The sequence below is a fragment of the Eschrichtius robustus genome, chromosome 13, assembly GCF_028021215.1.
Source record: "Eschrichtius robustus isolate mEscRob2 chromosome 13, mEscRob2.pri, whole genome shotgun sequence".
In the NCBI taxonomy this organism is placed as follows: Eukaryota; Metazoa; Chordata; class Mammalia; order Artiodactyla; family Eschrichtiidae; genus Eschrichtius; species Eschrichtius robustus.
The window spans coordinates 4,561,136-4,574,595 of NC_090836.1; the positions used below are offsets into that span (position 1 = coordinate 4,561,136).

At 43.8% G+C, this 13,460-nt stretch overlaps 1 long non-coding RNA gene across 1 annotated transcript in view; it reads right to left on the minus strand.

Moving 5' to 3' along the window:
* LOC137775907 (uncharacterized) overlaps positions 1–13,460 on the minus strand; it is a 27,954-nt gene continuing 14,494 nt past the window's right edge. Inside the window, exon 2 of the long non-coding RNA XR_011076082.1 lies at positions 1–1,851. This is a non-coding gene — a long non-coding RNA (uncharacterized lncRNA). The remainder of the gene's footprint in view (positions 1,852–13,460) is intronic.

Sequence of the window (13,460 nt, forward strand, 5' to 3'; positions counted from 1 at the left end):
TGAAATGTCTGAAGAGTCGAAGTTGCCTTAAACGGCATTTTATTTCATAAATCAAAGCCATATTCTAAAAGGGAAAAATGATAAAGTTAATCAAGGTGACTTCAACACTGAAAATTACAGTTGCCTTGTAATCGATACTAGTATATTACAGGTGGTGTAATATATTAGTATACTACAGAGTTGAGTTTAAATGCTGGTGCTGGGTGACCTTGAGGAAATGTCTCAGCCCCTCTGTGCCTGGGATTCCTCAGTGGAATGAGAATGAAGGCACCTACTTCACAGGGTTCCTGTGAAGGTTACAGGAGCTTCTCTAAAAAAAGCGTCTCGAAGAGGGTGAGAATCTCTTGAGCCTCTCCTTTTAAAAGGAGAGGCTAGAATTTTAATGAGTTGGAGGTTATCATGGTGCTTTGTTGTTTTCAGGAAACAGGTGGTCGCTGCTCGACCACTAATTGGATCCCATAACATCTCCAGACATGAAGGTCATGGGTCAAAGAAGCTTAGGAAGTATAAAGGTATAGATAACTGTGATCTATAATTATCATAAAGCATTTTTCTTATGTAATTTATTCCCTCTCATTCAGCAAACATCCTAATGCAAGAACTTGGAATGAGCAGCTAATCATTCTACCTGATACCTGCAACCCAACCTTCCGCTGGATCCTTATTCTAACAAATCAATTGCAAAAGAGTGACAGACAGACAATCGGGGAAATTGGATATTAAAGAATTATCGTTCATTTTTGTTAGCTGTGATCACTGTATTGTAGATATATATGTATGTATGAGAGGGTTCTTCCATGGGTACACTTGGAGTGTTTACAGATGAAATTGCGTGATATTTGGATTTGCTTTAAAATCATCTGTGCAGCAGGGGAATCTGGGGCTAGGTATAGATAAATGAAGATTGGCCATATGTTAATAATTGTAGAAGCTGGGTGAGAGCACATGGGAGTTATTTATATTATATTCTCTACCTTTACGTTCGAAAATTTTCCATAAAAACGGGAAAAAGCAATACCAAAAAAATCCAGAAGGGAATCAATGATTAGGCATCCATGACAGCAGCTGAGGGCGAGGCAGAGAGTCTTAACCAGGGACGGTCGGGTAGTGGGGATCCAAAGAAGGTGCCCAGTAACGGGAGAAAGCTGGAAACTGGATGGCCTGCCGCAGACAAAGCCTTGAGGTGCCACCAAGTCACTTAATTTCTCCAGGTCGCTGTGTCAGCTCCTTTAAACGGAGGAGCTAAGACTCAAATGCCCTTTTCAGCTTGAACGTGATATGATTTTTGAGGATTTCAAAATCAAGTACACTTCACCAGATTTTCTGAATGCAACAGGCAGCTCTCACTTTCAAGTGAATGAAGCCATTTAAAATGTGTCTGAAATGCTCTCAGTTTAAAGATGCACCGTGGGAGAGTGTCTAGCTCAGCAAGAAACCTTTTGGTAAAGTGTGTACCTTCTTCCCCAATTTATTTGTCTTCTGATGTACTTGTTACAGTAAAAGGTCCATTGGCCAAAGCCTACAGAGTTTGGAGAAGTTCTTCCAAACTCCATTTCTGGCAGCTGAAGGATAATTTGAAAAGAAAAATCCTTTAGGTTTCAATTCTTGTTACAAAAAACCTCTCGAAGCCAGGCTTTCCTAGCTTAGCCAGCACGGAGAAACAAATGCCACCTTCTTGGTGATCTTGGCGAGAGGCTTCTTCTGGCTTGAGGTCACCAGCAGGCACCAGGTCTGACTGCCCAGGACAGAGAGGGTAGAGACCAAGTCCAGTCTACACGGATGCCTGGGCATCTTCTGGAAGGTGAATTTTCAACATCAATCCTGTAGGAGCCAGTTTTGTCTTATGTCCTCCTACGAGTGGAGGACAGAAGAAAAGGACAGCAGTTAATAAAATGTTTTGGATTGGCTGCGTCAATCAGTCAACTGATGTGAGCTGTCTTCCTGAAAGCCTCACATTTCTCTTTGCTACTATAGACTGTGTTCACCCACAGCAATTCTGATGCCAAATCTGTGGGGTTTATCCCCACACCAACCAACTCTCCAGCTCTCTGGACACCAACTGGGTGTCTGACAGTTCGATACAACTCCGACTGTGACCACCTAGACTTAGCGCACACCCCGAAGGTGAAGGGCTCAGCCAACAAGACTTCCCCACCTCAGATGCCAGTCCCAAGTCCCAGGTTGCCACCGGGACTCCTGACCAATCGACCATAAATTCAGGGGTTCCCACGACCCCTTCCTTGGGTTTGATCATTGCTAGAACAACTCACAGAACTCAGGAACAGTTTACTTGCTATTACCGGTTTATTATAAAGGATATTATAAAGGATACAAATGGACAGCCAGAAGAAGAGGTACAGAGGGTGAGGTCTGGAAGGATCCCAGGCACAGGACCTCCTGTCCCCCTCGGAGCTGAGATGCACCACCTTCCCAGGCGTGATTGATTACATCATCGGCCATTGGCGATGAACTCAGTCTCCAGCCCACTCCCCTCCCAGGAGGTAGGGGGATGGGACACAAAGTTCCAACCCTCTAACCATGCCTTGGTCTTCTTGGTGACCAGCCTCCATCCTGAAGCTCTCGAGGGACCCACCAAGAGTGGCCTCATTAGAACAAAAGACACTCTTATCACTCAGGAAATTCCAAGGGAGTTAGGAGCTCTGTGTCAGGAATCAGGGACAAAGACCAAATATATATTTTTTTATTGTGTCATGGTTACCCCGAAGACTTGGAATAAAATTTTCTAGGACTCTGCCTGCAAACCTCTCACTTCTCCCAAGAAGTACCTGGTTTTTGTCTAGCAAGGACTCAACGCCATTCTGTCCTCTCAAAAGCACCCGAACTCACGGATTACCGAAAAAGCAGACTAGAAACGTCTTTGAACAATCGATTAGCCAACGTTTCTTGAGCAACTACTCTGCAGAGGCACTCACTAGGAGCTATAGGAGGTACCAAGAAGGTCCTTGACGTGGTCTTGTTGAGGACAAGTCGGAGACAAATCCCAGACTCTCATGCCTGACTGGGGTTTCAACACTGTGGTCCAGGGCCAGCTGGCTCCTTAGCTGCCGAGGACTGGGGCCTCGGGTTCCTCCTCTGTAATACGGTAATAATAGCGCCAACTCGTAGGGTTGTTGGGAGGATTAAATGAGATAATCCCTGGACATAGTGCCTGGTACGTGCTAGGTGCTCCGTTAACTGTCTTGTGAGCATCTGAGAGATGCATTCGTGCAAGAAGCTGCTATGGCCAGGAGACACCGTACCAGAGAGGCAGCAAGACATCAGTGCCCAAGGCCAGCTGGATAGTATGTAGGGAGGGTATGTTTGCTGTAAGGATGGGGTTTCTAGGGAGAGAGGTCCCGGGACTGACTAGGCTGGCTTCCAGAGTATCTGAGGCTTTTATCACCCGAACGTCTGGTCTGAACCTCAGCCCACGGGGGACCCTTGCTCTGAATGAACGTGGACTGGCCTGGACCTCAGAGTACCTAGGCTTTATACCCCTGGAACAGAACTGTGAATTCTACGGATGTGCAGGCGATGGTTGGTCAGGAAGGGCTTCATGGAGGAGGTGCCCATGGAACCAAGGCTTCAAAGATGGGTAGGGTTTCAGAAGACAGAGACAATGAAGAGGTCAGCTTCAGGGTGGCCCATGTCCTCTCTCTAGAGGCCCCTCCTCTGGGCAAGGACCCGTGGCCACCCTCTGCCAGGGTTGCCAGGTTGAATCCCTCTTTCTCCCTGAAATCCCACTGGTGCTGTCCAAACAGAAACCTACTTTTTCTCGCCTGGCTCTTGGAAGAGCTGCTCCCTACGTGCCCTCGTCCACAGAACAGCCCTTCTCAGATCTGAAGGCTGAGGTCGTGCCAGCCCTTCCCCCAGGCTTTCTCTTCTCCCAAGGACCATGTTCTGCTGGTCTCCTTGAAGCCACGACTCGTTTTGGTGCACTGCCCAGCTCAGGGGTGCCAACCCGCCAGTGGGCTTTGAGGTCTTCCCTGGCAAAACCCCAGGCTTGTGGCTGCTGTCTCATCGCCCTCCCCACCGCCCTCCATCTCCAGAGCTGCAGGGACTTGGCCATCCCTGGCACCCCTTGCCAGCGCAGCTCAGAGACTCTATTCTCAGGACCCTGGCATCCCACCCCCGGCCCTCGCAGAAGATTTCAAGGGAAAAACAAAACCCAAACTGAGGAATATCTTCCTATTTCATCACAAAATATAAGCAGTGAAGCATAATCTCAGCTCTGCCACTTACCAGCAGGGTGAGACTGCGCAAACGACGCACCCATTCTGTGCCTCAGTTTCCCCATCTGTTAAACAGGGATAATAGCGCCCCTGCACGGTGTTGTTGTGAGGACTGAACAAGTTACTATAACAGAAGGATTTGAACCGTGTCTTGTGCAGAGCGAAGGCCCTATTAGTAGACAGTCTGGTTGTGACCGTGTGGTTAAGAGAGCAGAGAACTGAATCAGGCATCCCTGGAGACATCACTTAACCTCTCTGAGCCCCCGTTTCTTCATCTTCTTAAAATGAGGATGATCACAGCACCTACTTCACTTGACTGTTGGAGGACCAAAGAGACCCTGCCCGCTAATGGTTTTATGTTAGTGATTTAGCACCATAATTGACATGTAGTAAGTCAGATCAAGGTTTATAGCATAAAAACAAAAAGAAGAAGAAGAAGAAGAATCCTGAAGGAAAGAAAAAAAGAAAGGATGATCAACCCTGGCTAGAAAAGTAATGACCAAACTCAAGAGAGATGTAAAAAATGCCTGCAGCTCAGCCCCCCGTCTCCCCCAAGGGAGTGGCCTCATCCCCAACATCCTTACATCCCCTCGCTGGGCTGAGCCAGGGGTCTTGAAGTAAAACCAGGGTTCAATGAACAGCATGTTTAAGCATGCCTGCCCGACGCCCAGGAAACCAGGGGGGTAAAAAGAATCCTTCGAAGGATTTTTCTGTACCTTCAACACACAGACCTTCTCCATCTGGGACAGTGGTTGCTGTGGGTGCCGCAGAGTCTGTGGACCCGCCACGTGGCTTTGAGTGCCATGGTCAGGAAGCCGGGCTTTGCTTTTGAAAGACTGTGGTTCAAGTCCATGATTCTGTCAGTTACTGGTTATGGAATTTGGGTACATTTCTTACTCCTTTCTAGCCTCAGTTTCCACCTTCCTAAAGTGGGAATTATGAAAAGTACCTCACCATGGAGCAGCGAGAAGTAAATGAATGTTTCCTAAGACTCCCAGCACACCGTCTGGTAGATGTTAAGTGCTTAACGAATTTCGGGCCATTATTATCCACTCTGGATTTCTCGGACCCCTGAAGATGGCAGGGCATTCCGTTCAGGAAGTATTTTTAGGGAAAATCTGCTCTCTTCTTAATTTTTCTGGTTGGGTGTCAGGAGAAGAAGTGTGCGGCCATGGCCCTAACCCCCGGAATGCTTCTGTACGGTGCCAGCATCACTGACGTGTGTGCCCATTCTGCTTCAGGGTCACGGTCCCCCTCTGGCTGCAACTGTCATTTCCATCACTATCAACACAGCTCCTTCTGCAGAGATGTGTGCACGCTGACGTTGTTTCTTCTGGCCGATGGCTTCTCTCTGGCCTGTGATTGGTACCCCCGAGATTCCACTGCGGTCCAGGCATGCCAGCTATGTCAGCGTGACTCCAGCTGTGTGTGTCTGACACCCACATGGCCCCGTAGAAGGCAGGCTCCAGCAGAAGGTTATTTGGAATGCTGCTGAACGTTTGATGGCTGTCAGGTTATCTTTTGGGGGTTAGGCCATTAAAGTCACATCTAATGTTTTATGGAACAAAGGAGATAAACTGCCTGTTGAAATTCATGGGGCACGGAGAGAATTTTTACGGACGCAGACACAGCAGCAGCTAAAAGTAGGTGGGTTTTTTTTTTCCCTAAAACTTTGTAGTTTCAGGACTTCCCTGGGGCGCAGTGGATAAGACTCCGTGCTCCCAGTGCAGGGGGCCTGGGTTTGATCCCTGGTCAGAGAACTAGATGCCACACGCATGCCGCAACTAAGAGTTCGCATGCCACAACTAAGGAGCCGGCGAGCCGCAGCTAAGGAGCTCGCGAACCACAACTAAGACCCGGTGCAACCAAATAAATAAATAAGTAAATAAATAAATAAATATTTAAAAAAACAACAACAACTTTGTAGTTTGTCTTCCACATGGCTATTTCACTTGAATTCAAAGCAGAGACAACCCCCCAAAGTGAAGCAGAGAGATGCCGCAGTAACAGATTCACTAAAACTGGGGCTGCGGGGTCACTTAGAAAGAATGTGGACCCATCTGTCTGGTTCCCATCATCCCATCAGAGAGCTGTCTGCTCTGTCCTTACACTCTCTGCCCAACCTTCAGCATGCATCTTGAACAAAACTCCTTTTCCGGCAAACTGAAATCCCTCCTGGGTGCCTTTTAGTCCATGCCCGTGACATCCTTCTATCCCTGCGCTGCCTGCAGGTGGCCTGTGCTCGTGTGCTCCGGCCACAGCAGCCAGTTCTTGGCCCTCTGAAAACCAGGCACTTCGTCACTTTAGTTCCTGGGCTATGCCTCCTTTGCTCAAAGCATCCTTCCCCTCCATCGCCACCGTTATTCATCCAACCAAATGGCCTAATGAAGAATCCAACCAAATGATAGGCACATTTCAAGACCATGATAGGAAGATGGGCAGTCCAAGCATCAGAGCCTTCCCATCCTCCACGGCTGGACTCAAGTGCCACCTCCTCCATGCAGCCTTCCCAGTCATCCACTCAGCTGAGCCCCTCAGTCTCCCTCTTCCTACACTTCCGTAACACTGAGGGGATTCCTATCTGCCTCACTCTTATGTTAAAGGGAAAGCTATGTGTGTACGTGTCTGCTCCCCTATAGACTGTGAGGTCATTGAAGATAGGGACCTCAAGGTGTTCATTCTCTATCTTGGACCACCTTTGAGGTCACAAAATCAAGACCTCAATATTTTTCTCCTCCCATGGACACCTGAATGCACGAAGAAGCAAAGTACGATGATGCTTAATGGCACATTATTTCTAAAAGCAAAAAAAGTGGTGAGGGAGGATGCCCAAATGCCCATTAATTGTAGGAAGTGGTTAAATTATGATACATTGTAACTATTAAAACCATTCTGTACTTACAATGAATGAAGCAGGTCTATACCACTGGCATAGAAAGACTCCAAGAGATTACTGTTCAATGAAAAAAATCAAGTCACAGAACAATATGTTTGGCATGATCCTATTTAGATTTTTCAATTCTGATACTCAGAAAAAGAAAACCAAAAAGTAAAGATCTCTCTGATGTGACTGGGAAGGTGGTGGGTTATCTAAAAATGTCAGGAAAGTGAGAAATCATTAAGAGATGAATTATACATACCTAAACATTTATTTGAAGTGAATGTACCTTTATTTACAAATCTCTTGATGTCAATTCAAAGCCGATTTTTTAGCATGGGTCTGATGATGGAGTTCTCCATCATCTTTCCTGGGCAAGCCACACCCATAAAGCACTGTCCATGATTGCTAGTTTCATTTTCTGTAAAGTGGAATGAGAACTTAAAGACACGGATGCAGTCATTTGAGAGCAGGTCCCTAAATTATGGTACGTAGAAGCTGCGTGTCCTACACAAGTTGAATAAGCTCTGTAAGCCTCCGTTTCTCATTTGTAACACAGGGCATGGTAATAATAACCATTGGTAACCGAGAAGAAAAAAGATGATTCTGTGTTCAACGCCTTGTTCTCAATAAGGTTTAGCTAATCTATGAAGCATTTTACTTTCGTATTATCTTAGCAAAGTAAGAAGATGAAGCAGCAGCAGGGGACCACCCTACTTGGGACTCTGGCCACCTTCTCATTCCGCCTCAAAGATACTGATGAGCCTAGTGGCAGGGCAGGAATAAAGACGCAGATGTAGAGAACGGACTTGAGGACACGGGGTCGGGGGGGAAGGGGAAGCTGGGACGAAGTGAGAGAGTGGCATGGACATATATACACTGCCAAATGTAAAATAGATAGCTAGTGGGAAGCAGCTGCATAGCACAGGGAGATCAGCTCGGTGCTTTGTGACCACCTAGAGGGATGGGACAGGGAGGGTGGGAGGGAGATGCAAGAGGGAGGGGATATGGGGCTATATGTATACATATAGCTGATTCACTTTGTTGTACAGCAGAGACTAACACAACATTGTAAAGCAATTATACTCCAGTAAAGATGTGGAAAAAAAAACCACAAAACAAGTAAGAATACTGAAGACCAGAAAGGAAAAAAAAAAAAAAAAGATACTCAAAATGCATAGTTACCAGGGGGAAATGAGGATTGTGGTATGAAGCACAGATGATATGACAGAACCGTGCCAGGTAGCACGGCAACACAGAGCTTAGGAAGTTAGTCTCTGCCCCAAAGGACATGACAGTCTAATGACAAAGTGTTGGATATACACGGGAAGGTAATAATAATAAGTATCGGTTAGGATATTTTCAGTTGCAAATGATAAAATAAACCTAGCAAAGTAGCTGAAATACTAAATTTTTTAATTGTCTCAAGCAATGGAAAATTCCAGAAGTTGGAGGGACTTCAGGAGATACTTAATCAGGCCTGTAGCTCTAGTTCTCTTTGATTTTTCTCAGCTCTGCTTTACTCTCTGTGTCAGCTTTGTTCTCAGGCTGGCTTCCTGCTAGTAAAACAAAATGGTTCTAGCAACTCCAGGCCTCACATTTGAGACCACATTGTCAAACTTCAGTCCTGAAGGTCGCTCTGGCCTAGTCAAGTTCGTGTACCCAAGTCTAGCTCAATCACTCTGGCAAGATGGATGGGATTATGTCCATCAGCTTGGGCCAATCAGGGCTTACCCCTAGAGCTGGTGATGGAATCAATTCACATTCATCCTCACAACAACCCTAGGAAGTAAGTGCTACTAGCATCTCTAGTTTGTAATTGAGGAAACCGAGGCCCAGAGAGGTTAAGTAATTTTCCCAAGGTTGCACAGCTTATAAGTAGTAGTGTTGGGATTCCCATTTTGGCCCTCTGACTCCAGACCCCACATTCATAACCACTAAGCCATAGAGTCTCCCAAGGCATAAGTCCCAAGGTGGTGCCTGATGTGTACTTCAGACAACACTTGCTGGGTAAATTGAGAGGAATGAGCAGCTGGCCAGGCTGAGTTGGTGGAGAAGGCAGGGCTTGAGCAAGGTATTAAGCAAGGGTGGGACAATTAGATCAGGTGAACTGTCAGAGACAGGAATCATGTTATACCAGGGATAACAAAGGCAGTGGGGTCAGACAGCTGCCAAGTCTGCCATTTATACACAAGCTGAGGGACCTTTTCTAAATTACTCGACTTCTCCGAGCCCACAGGTAAAATAAGAAGCCACCAGAGTGAATCAAAGGTCCATGGGGAGAATCTACAGAGAGAAGAGGGCAGAGAATACAGTCCTGGAAACCCTGAAAGGGACCAGTAAGAGTCCAGCCAAATCCTACGGAAAGTGGAAAGCCTCTTGGGAGGCTAGAGTAGGACATCACAACTCATGGACTCACTGTAGAGAGAAGTCTACAGCAACTATTCTACAGCAACCCTACCACTGCCAGCTGAAACAGGAAGGAGGGGGATCAAGATGAACCCTCAGGAACTATTACATAAGAACGCCCTAATAGCTCCTTACAATCACGCAACTCTGGAGCTTGACGGTACAACAGACAACATACGGTATAACCTGATTATTTTACAGATAAGAAAGGAACACATCTGAACACATATATGAGGCTTGTAGATAAAGTGCCTAGCACAGGGCCTGGTAAACGGTAGGTGCTCAGTAGACAGTATTTCTTATTATTTTTTGAAGTGACTTATCCAACGTATCAGAAATTGGTCATTGACCAAAAAAGATGAGAATCCATATATTTTAATACCCAGTACAGTTCCTTCCATTACTCTTAGCTTTCTTCTTCTATGGCGAATTCAAGATGAAGGATGCCAGGTACTGCTAAAAGAAGGGGGAAGAAAGAAGAGTTATTTAGCCTCTCTCTTACCCAAAGCCAGCAACCCTCCTCAGTACCAAAGTGGAAGAAACTATCATGGAAGGAAAATGTTGGAATAAGCACTAGGCAAGGGGTTTGGAAACCAAGATTATGGATGTTAGTCTGCCATTAACCAGCTCAATGATATAACCAGCTTGAGCCCCAGCTTACTCATCTATAAAATTAGAGATTTGGAAAAAAATAATCTCAGTTTCCTTCCAACTCTGAAATTCTATGAAAGTAGACTCTGCTCTTGCAGTTGTTCTACACTGCAGTAGATTTCTTTATAAGTGAACATAATTGAGTTCTAGGGAAATTTTTATAAGGCAAAGCCACATAAAAATTGAAAGTGAGAAAAGACATGAGAGTTGGCTTCAAATATTTGGAGAACTCTCTAGTCACAAAGGGGTTAGACTTACTTCGTGAGGCTCCAGAGGGCAGAAATAAGTACATGGAATAAAAGCAACAGAGGCAGTTTCCTGCTCAATATAAAACAGATCTTTTTTCATGTATTTTGGGGGCTCATTTATTAGGGGCATATAATGTTTATAATTGTTAGGTCTTCCAGATGAATTAACCCTTTTATCGGTTGTTCTTTTTGTCTCTAGTAGCAATTTTTGTCTTAAAGTCTATTTTGTCTGGTGTTAGTATAGCCACTTTAGCACTCTTTTGGTTAGTGTTTGCATGATAAATATTTTCTCATCTTTTTACTTTAAATTTATTTATGTCTTTGAATCTAAAGTTTGTCTCTTGTAGATAGCATATAGTTGGATCATGTTTTCTTTATTCTGCCAAACAGTTCCTTTTGACTGAACTGTTTAGTTCATTTACATTTAATGTAATTACTGTAAGGTAGAATTGACACCTGCCATTTTGCTCTTTGTTTTTTATATCTATTATGCCTTTTTCGTTCTTCTATTTTCCACTGATGGATTCTTTTGTGTTGAATAGTATTATCAAGTGTGTCATTTAAATTCTCTTATTGTTTCATTTCCTTTTTTTAAAAAAAAAATTATTTTCTTGGTGGGTGTCCTGGGATTACAGTTAACATCTTAAAACAATGGATTAATACCAACTTAATTTCAATAGTATGCAAAAATTTTACTCCAGTACAGCACTGTTCCCTCTCACTCCTTTGTGCTATTATTGTCATACAAATTACATCTTTAAACACTATAAGCCTATAGACAAAGTTTTATAATTATTGCTTACTGCAATTGGTTTTTAAATTAGATAGGGGAAGAAAACTGTTAACCAAAAAAGAAACTACATCTATATTGCCTTTTACACTTACCTATGTAGCTACATTTACTTTTTATTTTGTGCTTTTTATTTGTGTGGATTTGACTTACTATCTAGTGTCCTTTCACTTAAACCACAAGAACTCCCTTTAGTGTTTCTTGTAAAGAAAGTCTGTTAGCAACAAACTCTCAGTTTTTGCTTATTTGAAAACATCTTAATTGCTCCTTCATCTTTGAAGGATAATTTTGTCAGATACAGAATTCCTGGTTGACAGTCTTTTGCTTTCAGCACTTTGAACATGTCATCCTACTGCCTTCTGGGCTACATGGTTTCTGATGAGAAGTCAGTTGTTAAAATTACTGAGAATCCTTGAATGTGATGAGTTGCTCTTTTCTTGCTGTTTTCAAGATTCTGTCTTTTGAAAGTTTGACTAATATGTGTATAAGTGTGACTATCCTTGAGTTTACTCTAATTAGAGTTTATTGAGCTTTTTGAATGTGTAGAGTACTGTTTTAAAATAAATTTGGGGAGTTTTCAGCCATTATTCCTTCAAATATTCTTCTATCTCTTTCTCTCTCCCATCTCCTTCTGGAACTCCGTTGGTATGCTTGATGGTGTCCACAGGTCTCTGAGACTGTTCATTTTTCATCATTTTTTTCCTTCCTGTTTCTCAGACTCCATTGGTTTATCTTCAGATTAGCTGATCCTTTCTTCTGCTAGTTCATATCTGCTGTTGAGCCCCCTGCCAGCGAAATTTTCATTTAGTCATTATATTTTTCAAATCCACAATTTATGTTTTATTCTTTTTAATAATTTGTCTCTTTATTGATATTCTCTGTTTCTTTCTTCTTTTTTTTTTTTTTTTTCCGGCCATTCTGCACGGCATGCAGGATCTTAATTCCCCAACCAGGGATCAAACCCGTGCCCCCTGAAGTGGAAGCATGGAGTCTTAACCACTGGACTGCCAGGGAAGTCCCAATGTTCTCTATTTCTTATACTTTAATTATTCAGAGATGGTTTCCTTTACTGCTTTGAACATATTTCTATCTAAATAACAGATTTAAAGTGTTTGTGTAGTAAGTGTAAGATCTGGGCTGCCTCAGGGATGATTTCTATTCACTGCTTTTTTTTCCTGTGTTTAGGCCATACCTCTCTGTTTTTCTGTGTGTCTCATAATTTTTTATTGAAAACTAGATGTTTTAAATAATATAAGGTGGCAACCCTGCAAATCAGATTCACACACACACACACACACACACACAGAGCAGGGTTTGTTGTTTTTACTGCTGTTGTTGTTGCTGTTGTTTGTTTACTTAGTGCCTTTCATGAACTAATTCCATAAAGTCTGTATTCTTGGTCATGTATAACCACTGAAGTCTCTGTTTCGTTTGCTTCATAGTCAGCTAATGATTACATAGAGATTTCCTTAAATGCCTTGAACCAGTATGTCTCCTAGCCTTTGCCAAGAGATCCAGTGTGTGCGTGTGTGTGTGTGTGTGTGTGTGTGTGTGTGTGTGTGTGTTTGTTGGGGGTGGGGGCATGTCTTCAGCAAGTGGCAGACAGTTTAAAACTCTTAACTATCACTTTCTGTCTGCACAGAGGCTCAAGGTCCCCTGGTGGTGAGTAATTAGGGCTTTCTCAGGTCTTTCCTGTGTACATGCAAAGCCATGCACATGCATGTGACCTTCTAGATTCCCAAGAATATGTCAGAGCTGTTCAAAGCCCATATGGACAGCACATTTCCCAGTGTTCCCTTTTACTTTTCTTAGTCGCTTCTTGTTAGCCCAATGGATATCACCACCTCAGGTAGTTGAAATGTTAAACAATTGCCGCTGATTGTTTTGGGCAAACACTCCGGGGATAAGGTTGTTCACAGAGAGCAACCTCTGAGTCAGGTCAAATAATGACAAGCTTGAGAAAGAAGCTTTTCCAGAGAACTGATAGATAAGTCAAATAATGACATTTCGCTGCCCTTAAAAAGGCAGAGACGTTTGGAAAGGTGATAGGACAGAAGGAAAACCTACTTGGAGAGGCAGAAGTAACAGGCAGTTGTGGTCTGGTAAAAAGCAAGGCAGTCAGTCCAGAAGTTCAGAGTAGGGAAAATCATTAAAACAGAAACAATGAACAATAAGAAGTATCTAAAGCCATTCAGAAAACAGAATCCATTTGTGAGTCACAATAAAATACTGACAGAAGAAACAAGAAGAAT